This window comes from Saimiri boliviensis, chromosome 2 (assembly GCF_048565385.1).
Source record: "Saimiri boliviensis isolate mSaiBol1 chromosome 2, mSaiBol1.pri, whole genome shotgun sequence".
Lineage (NCBI taxonomy): Eukaryota > Metazoa > Chordata > Mammalia > Primates > Cebidae > Saimiri > Saimiri boliviensis.
In genome coordinates, this window is record NC_133450.1 from 77543663 (window position 1) to 77553148 (window position 9486).

General features: G+C 40.2%; 1 protein-coding gene across 15 annotated transcripts in view; it reads left to right on the plus strand.

The window, feature by feature from the left end:
* CEP152 (centrosomal protein 152) overlaps positions 1-7852 on the plus strand; it is a 103874-nt gene extending 96022 nt beyond the window's left edge. For 14 of the 15 annotated variants that reach the window (XM_074393637.1, XM_074393639.1, XM_074393640.1 and 11 more), the window contains 2 exons: positions 106-175; positions 3474-7852. The gene's annotated coding sequence lies outside the window, so the exon portion shown is untranslated. The remainder of the gene's footprint in view (positions 1-105; positions 176-3473) is intronic. The other variant, XM_074393638.1, reaches the window with a different exon arrangement.
* The last annotated feature ends 1634 nt before the right edge of the window (positions 7853-9486 follow it).

The window sequence follows — 9486 nt, forward strand, 5'->3', positions numbered from 1 at the left end:
GAACTCCTGAGCTTAAGTGATCCTCCCACCTCAGCCTCCCAAGTAGCCAGGACTACAGGTGTATGCCACTATGCCTGGCTAATTATTATTAATTTTTAATTTTAGGTAAGGGATCTTCACCATGTTGCCCAAGCTGATCTTGAACTTCTGGCCTCCCAAAGTGCTGGGATTACAGGTATGAGCCACCAGGCCTGGCCACATTTGGCTCTTTAATAGTCGCTTATTTAAAATAGCTACAAAGCAGCTATTATAAATATGTTTTAAAAATTAAAGATGTTTAAAGAATTAAAAACATTACTTTTTTAAATGAGATTCATCATTGATCATGTATTCTTTTTCTTCATTCTAAAAAATAATGGGATATGTGTGCAGAACGTACAGGTTGGTTATATAGGTATACGTGTGCCATGGTGGTTTGCTGCACTTATTGACCCATTCCCTCCCTTTACCCCCAACCCCCCAACAGGACCTGGTCTATGTTATTCCCCTCTCTATGTTTATGTGTTCTCAATGTTCAACTGCCACTTATGAGTGAGAACATATAATGTCTGGTTTTCTGTTCCTGTGTTAGTTTGCTGAGGATGATGGCTTCCCGCTTCATCCATGTCCCTACAAAGGACATGATCTCATTCCTTTTTATGGCTGCATAGTATTCCATGGTATATATGTGCCACATTTTCTTTATCCTGTCTATCATTGATGGGTATTTGGGTTGGTTCCATGTCTTTGCTGTTGTAAGTAGTGCTGCAATAAATATACATGTGCATGTGTCCTTACAGAATGATTATAGTCCTTTGGGTATATACCCAGTAATGAGATTGCTGGGTCAAATAGTATTTCTGATTCTAGATCCTTGAGGAGTCACTACGCTGTTGTACACAGTGGTTGAACTAATTTACACTCCCACCAATGGTATAAAAGCTTTCCTGTTTCTCCTTGGCCTCACCAGCAACTATTGTTTCCTTTTTAATAATCACCATTCTAACTGGGGTGAGATGGTATCTCATTGTGGTTTTGATTTGCATTTCTCTGATGATCAGTGACATTCAGCTTTTTTTCATATGTTTATTGGCCACATAAATGTCTTCTTTTGAGAAGTGTCTGTTCATATCCTTTGCCCACTTTTTGATAGGGTTGTTTGTTTCTTGTAAATATGTTTAAGTTCCTTGTGAATTCTGGATATTAGCCCTTTGTCAGATGGGTAGATTGCAAAAATTTTCTCCAATTCTCTAGGTTGCCTATTCACTCTAATGATGGTTTCTTTTGCTGTGCAGAAGCTCTTTAGTTTAATTAGATCCCATTTGTTAATTTTGGCTTTTGTTGCCATTGCTTTTGGTGTTTTTGTCATGAAGTCTTTGCCCAAGCCTGTGTCCTGAATGGTATCGCCTTGGTTTTCTGCTAGGGTGTTTATGATTTTGGGTTTTACATTTAAGTATTTAATCTGTCTTGAGTTAATTTTTGTATAAGGTGTAAGGAAGGGGTCCAGTTTCAGTTTTCTGCATGTGGCTAGCCAGTTTTCCCAGCACAATTTACTGAATAGGACATCCTTTCTCCAATGTGTGCTTTTGTCAGAAAAAAAAAAAATGACTATTTTAAAATAGCAACTATACAGCTTTTTTCTTTATTATAAATCAGACTTTGTTTCTTTACATGATCCATAACTTTGTTGAAAACTGGAGATTTTATGTAACATATTGTAGCAACTCTGGATATGGTATTTGTTCCCCTGATGTTGTTATTGCTGGTTTATTATTGTTGTTGTGTTGTTTCATTATTTGCTTAGACTTCATCTGCAAAGTCTCTCTTCTGTGGTGTGTGCCTGCTGATTTCTCCACCCTTGTAGTTTGCATTTCTAGTTTTTAACTGGTCATCTTAGGGGATCTCCCTGCATCTGTATTGCTTAATGATCATTCAGTTATTGGTTAAAGGTTTTCAAAAACCTTGAGTCAGTAGGTCTTCTATCCTCTGCTGACGTGTCTGTGCATTCAATGTTCAGGCAATTTCCAGTCTTCCTCCACTTTGACTTTACTCTGAGCACACCTCCAGGTCTTCCTGCTCATGTGCACATCCTCCTTGTTAGTTCAGAGATATGTGTGGGGGTTGGCCCTCTTAGGTTTTCCCTAGTATATGCACACAGCCTCCCACTCCAGCAGAGATGTATTTAGAGCTTAGTTATCTCCTCATTTCTAGGCTTTCTCCCTGTTAATTTTAAAATTAGTCTGCCAGTATCTTACCCAAAATGGGACTGCAATCTCAGGCCAGCAGAGCTGTGTATCTTCCCTGTTTTTGTCCCTCTAACTTTACTGTTCCTAACTTACCCTACTACTGGGCACGGGCTCCTTTCCCTCTACTCCAGATCCAGTGAGACCACTGTGGCAGAGAAGCTGCTAATGTTCACTGCCATTCCTGTGCTGTGAGCACTACTCTCACTGATCAAGCTGGGGAGGGGAAGGGGAGCAGCCCCTGGTAAGAACGCCTCAGAGTCTCACTCATCTTCCAAAGTTCAGCAGCTTCTCAGTTTTGGTTGTTTACCTTTGGTTGATTTTTAGAGCCCTGAGATGGTTGTTTTTGTTCTTTTTCCAGTTTTGAATTTTGTTGTTGTTGTGGGGTGGGGGGGACCTATTCACTCCACCATCCCCAGAAATTTCCTTATTTTTATATATTTTGTTAAGTGCCAGAATAATCTCTTTTCTGTGTATTTACTAATTTTTTATTTTCCCCAACTTTTTATATTGAAAATCTTCATAATGTATAGAAAATGCTGTATACCCTGCATTTAGATTTATCACGTTTACTTTCTACAGTTTACATTTGTCTGTAAACATACACACATATGCGTGTATATAGTATATATGTGTATATGAAAACATTTTCCTTAACCATGAAGATTATTTGCAGACACCCTGAGTATTCCTTCCTAAATACTTCAGCATACATTTTCTAAGAACGAAAACATTTTATTTCTTAAATACAATTGTCACATTTAGGAAACTGAATATTGATAAATATAGACATATTTATGTGTGTTTGTGTGTGTGTGTGTGTATATATATACATATATACACACACTAAATATATATATATACACACTCCTAAATTAAAAATTTTAAAGTGTGTGTGTGTGTATGTACACACACACTTTAACATTTTAAATTTAGGAGACTGGGTCTTGCTCTGTCACCTAGGCTGGAGGGCAGTTGCTCAAATCATTGCGACTCAACTGACCCTTCAACTATGGGTTCAAATTACCCTCCCTACTCAGCCTCTTGAGTAGCTGGGACTACAGGTACGTGCTACTGCACTTGGCTAATTTTTAGATTTTTTGTAGACACAGGGCTCTAGCAATCCTTCCACCTAGCCTACCCAAGTGTTGAGATTATAGGCATGAGCCACTGTGCCCACCCAACATACATACATTCTCTAAATTCGAATTGTTCTAATTGTCACAATAATATGTTGTAATTTTTTTTTAGATCTTTGCTGTTTACCTTCAAGCTGAGGACTTACCACTTTTCTTCAGTTATGAAAAATGCTCAGCCGATAGCTATTCGTTAAACAAATATTTATGAGATGTCAACAGCTGATTGTTAATGTTCTAGGGTGACACAGTGCTTATCAAAACACGTGAGTTTCTACTTTCACGGTTCACACTCTCGCCAGGAGACATAGTAAGTACACATAACTTACGTAGTATGTTAGAAGTTGGAAAGTGCTGTGGAGAAAATAAGGGGAGGTAAGGGTAAAAAGAGGAGTAAAGAGGGAGTGATCACAATTTTAGATGGAGTAGTGAGGGCTGGTCACGCTGAGATGGTAACATTTGGGTAAAGATTAGGAGGAAGCAACTCTAACTCTTCCACCATTCCTTCTGTTTCCTACTTTTGGAACTCCTCTTAGACATAGTCATGTCTTTGTTTTTCTTCATTGTTCTTTTGTATACTTTTATTTTTCTGTGTTCCTTTGTGGAAGTACTTTTTCACTGGAAGTACTATCTTCCAGTTTGCTAATTCTGTCTGCTTATTTAATTTATTGAGTTTTGAAATTTCACTTCTAGGATTTCTAGTTAGTGTTTTTACGCCTACACTTTTTGTAAAATTTCTACCTGAGTAATCTTGTTTTCTAATAGATTCTATTTATTTATATTTTTAAAGACTAAAAAATTTTTAGTTACTTCTAGAGTGATTTATTATGTCACTTGAGAGGAAGTTCATATCTGAATTGTTGCTTTTTTTTTTTTTTTGCCTTACACAGAATTAGTTTTCCCCATATATATGTAATTTTGGCTTACCGTCTAGCAGTGAAGATTTTTTTTCTTTTTCTGAGTTCTCTTCCACCACTCTATTTCTTTTGGTTGCCTCCATATAGGCTTTTGGGTCCCCAGTCCAAGATTGGGTCTTACATAGGTGGTTTCTTATCTACTAGGGCTATTCTAAAGCTACCCACTGAGCCACCAGGAAGCTTGACCCAGTTTCTGGCTGCAAAGCTCTGCCTTTAACCTCTAGGCTCTCTAGATACATAACTTTAATATAAATTGTGGCCTTTGGTAGAGAGTGTAGCTTTTTCAGCCTCTCTGAGGTAAGGAACCCCAACCTGGACTACTACTTTAGACAGAAAGCTTGTCCTTTGTCCCCTTCCTCAAGTTGGATGCTTTTAGTCCTTGTTATTCTGCAGAAAGTCCTACCCATCTTTACTATTCTTTTTTCTTTTTTTTTTTTTTTGAGACCGTTTCACTATGTCACCCAGGCTGAAGTGCAGTGGTGTGATCTCGGCTCACTGCAACCTCCGCCTCCCGGGTTCAAGCAATTCTCCTGCCTCAGCCGCCCAAGTAGCTGGGACTACAGGCACATGCCACCATACCCAGCTAATTTTTGTGTTTTTAGTAGAGACAGTGTTTCACCATATTAGCCAGGCTGGTCTTGAACTCCTGACCTCAAGTGATCTGCCTCCCAAAATGCTAGGATGAAAGGCAGAAGTCACAGTGCCAGGCCTACCTTTATTACTTTTAGATCCAAAACAGATGGTACCTTACTTTTCAAGTCCTTAGGGACGTTTTATTTTTTAAATGTCTTTTATCTCTCTATATTTTTTCCATTGTGTTATATATTGGTAGATGTTGGGTCCTTCCAAAATATAAACTTACAATGCTGTCAAGGATCTAAAGTCTGCTTTGCCATTAGCCCTGTGACTTAGCTATTTTTGTAGCCTGTCTGGGCCTCAGTGTCTATTATTAAGGTTTAGGCACATGATTACCTAAAGATTCAGGTAAACCAGATTTAAGCATGTGTGAAGAATAGGGAGGTGGGTAAATTGAGGTTAGATCATGGATGATCTTGGATGTCAAAGTCAAAGAATTAGAAATTTGGTTCATGGAAAGTTGTTGAAGTTTTGGTAGCATGAGAGAGAAAATTGAAGCCATATTGTAGGAGGACTTGGAGGAACAGGAGAAATAGGCAAGGAGCCAGGAGGACAAGGTCCAAGGACAGACAGGCAGTAATAAGGCCAGAGCCAGGGTAAATGTGATGGAAATGAAGAGGTGACAAGGTCAAGACTATGACAGCCCCATGCTTACCAGGACCTACTGAGAAATACCAGGAGGGATATAGAGTCTGGGTATCTGGGAAGATTACTGTGCTATCAACAGTACTGGAGAATCAAGACAGGGTGGACTGAAGGGACCATACCCTCCCTTGAGTACTGAGGTACTCAGTCCTTTGGTGGACACACAGTCATGAGAACAACTGATTTACAGATACTAACTTGATGGTAAGCATTGTGCCAGGCACTTCACTAACTCCTTTAATCCTCACAACAGCTTTTTGAGTGAGGATCTGTATAAGCACTTTTTGGTTGGCTAAAATCTTAGAGGAGTTAAGTAATTTGCTCATGGTTAACACAAGCGTACACCTGGCAAAGCCAAAAGTTATGCCCAAGTATTTTTTTTAAAAAAATAAGCTGCTCATTTGAGAACAGGTTTAGGTTTTCCAAAAATTTGCAAAGATAGTACAGAGTCTGTATACCTCTCACCCAGATTCCTGTTGTTAATGTCTTACATCACTATGGTAACTTTTTCACAACTAAGGAAGTAACATTACATTTAAATCTTTTTTTTTTTTCTTGTGACGCTAGAGCTCATGGCTTTAATTTCTATACTGTCTTTATTTGGTTTGGCTTACAGGTGAGCTGGAATTTATTTTAAAGGGAAAAGTCCTTTTTCCTCTCCTTCCACTTCTCCCCCATGCTTTCAAGAAGGAAAATGAGTTCATCAGGCTCCTCCACGTGTGAAATCAGCTTAACTTGCTTTCTCAGCAGGATTTAGACAAGCAATAGATCTTACTCTTTATCAGGGGTTTATAGAATATGACATTATGTGAAGATTATGCTGCAGCTAGAAATTAACCAATACAACTGGAAAGCCTGTGATATAACAAAACCATCTTTGGTAATTTTAAAATTCAACCAGTAATAGTTCATTTTAAAGGAAAAAAGACATTTAGAAATTTCCTAGTAGTAAACATGCCATTTTTAAATCTCTTAATATAATTGTAACAGCTTTTCCCCTTAAGGACTAGAACACGAAATTAATTAGAAATCAAAATGGTAAAACATCATTATAGAAACTTCTTTATTTTCAAAAGTAAAATAAATGAATTGGCTTCTTCCACAAAGGTCAGCAATAATATGGAAACTATGAGAACACATTAAATCTTGTGATCTTAAAAATGTTGTCTGATGAGTAAATTAAGTAAAGTCAACCAAACTTTTTGGTTCAGGGGTAGCCATTGTCTGAAATATTTCCTCATTTCGATTTCACAGTTTTATCAATCATGTTGTATATAGAATGCACTGGATGAAATTCTGCTTCATATATTTCCCTGACCCCATGCTCTTACAAAAATAAACTCTTTCCCTAGGAACAGTTAATAAACAGTGAAACACCCTATTTCAGCCTATTCAACAAAGGTTGCAATATCCTATTTGGGTAAGTGCATAGGGTGAACTAAGTTTATGTATTATCACAATGACCCTGTAGATGTTCATGATTTCATTGGCTACCAGTTAGTTTTCCTGGAAAAGTTTTTGAAAATGTTGTCCAGTGTCACAGTCTACTACCCAAGGTCTTCAGGCTTATTTATTAAACACAACAATGGACCTGTTATCATACTAATCTTTGTAAATACAGTTTTTCAAACTAGGTTTTATTATCCTCATTCTATAGATGAGAAAGGAGGGAAGGGACTTTGTAAAGAGTTTCATTATGTGGCTGAACAGGAGTCCAAGGAAGCCATAGAGTTATGCAAGGTGGATATGAACTCACTTGTTACTAAGCATTGTCTACAAATAAGAGCAACATTGTCAGGCCTCCAAGCTTCGCCATTATAGCCTTGGTGACCTGCACGTACACCTCCTGGTGGTCTCCAGGAGCCAGAAAATCTGAAGTAACTGGATGGCCACAAAGAGAAGTGAAACAACCAGCTCCTGCCTCAACTGACTGCTCTCCCCCTGCAACATTCCACCACTGTTCCTGCTCAGCCTTGCAGAATTTTCCCCTAGACATTAGGTTTCTCAAGTCCCCCACCCCTGTAACTATGTAATTTACCACACCCTCCCCTCTACTTGCAACCCATAACCCTCACCCTTACGACCATGCCTGTTTATAATAGATAACCCCTACCTTTGTGACCATGCATCCTGTGATGCCCTTCCCCTCCCTAAAATTGATTACCACCTTTAATTAACCATTTGCCTCAACCTATGGAGCCAGTGCCCTTTCCTGCTCTCCTTACCTAACTCCTTTTTTGGACTTGGCCCACTTGCACCCAAGCGTGAAATAAAACAGCTTCATTGTCCACACAAAGCCTGCCTGGTGGTCAATTTACGTGAGCAACGTGCCTAACATTTGGTGCCGAAACCGGGGATGGAGGAATCTCCTCTGGGAGACTAAACCCCCGTCCTTGCTCTCCTTGTGTTCCCTCCATGAAGAGACCTACCTACTACCTAGGCTCATCAGACCAGCCCACAGACCCACTCACCATCCTCAGATCAGGTAAGCAGTTTGCCTCAACTCTTATCTTTAGCCCTTCTCACTACCTGTCAGGTTCCCTCTCCTTTCAGTTTCATTTTCCTCTCCCTTTAAGCAGAGACAAGAAAAACAGGACTTTCCATGAGGTTCATGACCAGAAAAAATCCTGCGTGGGTCACGGACCCGGGAGGACAATGTTCCCTCAGTGACTGATTATTGCGGAGACATCTGCTCTGGTCACTCATGCGTACTTGTAGGTGCCAGATCAACATGGCAGATGCCCCCTTTGACCGATTCATCCCTTGCAGTTGTAAGTGATGAATCAATGCAGGAGACACCCCCTTTGACTGATTTCACCCCAGATACCGACCAAGGTTTAGTCTGGGATGCATGCTAAACTCCTTGGTTGTGCACTCACTTTCCTTGTCTTCGCTGCTCTTCTTAAACTATGGGCAACCTCCCGCCCTCCATTCCTCCCTCCTCTCCCTTAGCCTGCATTCTCAAAAACCTCAAACCTCTCTGGCTATCACCTGACCTAAAACCTAAGCCTCTTATTTTCTTCCGCAATACTGCTTGGCCACCATATAAATTGGACAATGATTCTAAATGGTCAGAAAACAGCACTTAAAATTTTTCCATTCTGTGAGACCCAGACAATTTTTGTCAACAAGTGGGCAAATGGTCTGACATTCCTACATCCAGGCATTTCTTTCTACACTCCAATCCCTCCCTAATCTCTGTTCTCTCTCTTCCATCTGCTCCTCCTACCTCCACCAGTAATTCAGAATCCTCCTTGTCCATCAACCCCTCTGACCTTTCTCCTCCCCACCTGTTTGAACCAGACCCTAATCCGGGCCCTAACCACGGAGCCACCCAGAGCCTCCCTCCGCCTCCTCTGCCCACAACTCACCTCTTTATGTCTCTCCTGTCACCTCCCCACCCATTCAGGCTTGCAATTTAGTCCCATGGCTAACTCCTCTCCCCCTGCCAAACAATTCCCCCTTTGAGAGGTGGCTGGAGCCTAAGGCATAGTTAGGGCGCATGTTCCTTTCTCTTTATCTGACCTTTCCCAAATCAACCAATAGTTAGGCTCCTTTTCATCAAATCCTCCAATACTTAACCCAATCTTATAATCTCACCTGGAGTAACTTAAGTGTCATCCTGATTTCTACTCTCACCCCTGAAAAACGTTTATCACCCAATCAACCCCTAACATTTAAAAAGCTACAGAAATAAAAATCTGGCCCTCAAACCCCAAAACAGGAATTAATCAACCTTGCCTTCAGGATGTACAAAAATAGGGAAGAAGCTGCCCAGCGACAGCACATCTGAGAACTGTAAATACTTGCCTCTGCTGTAAGATAAACCCCAGCTACACTACTGGCTCACAGACTTCAAAATGCCCAGACTACAGTGTCCAGCCACCCCTCCCAGACCTTGCTTAAAGTGTCAGAAACCTGACCACTGGG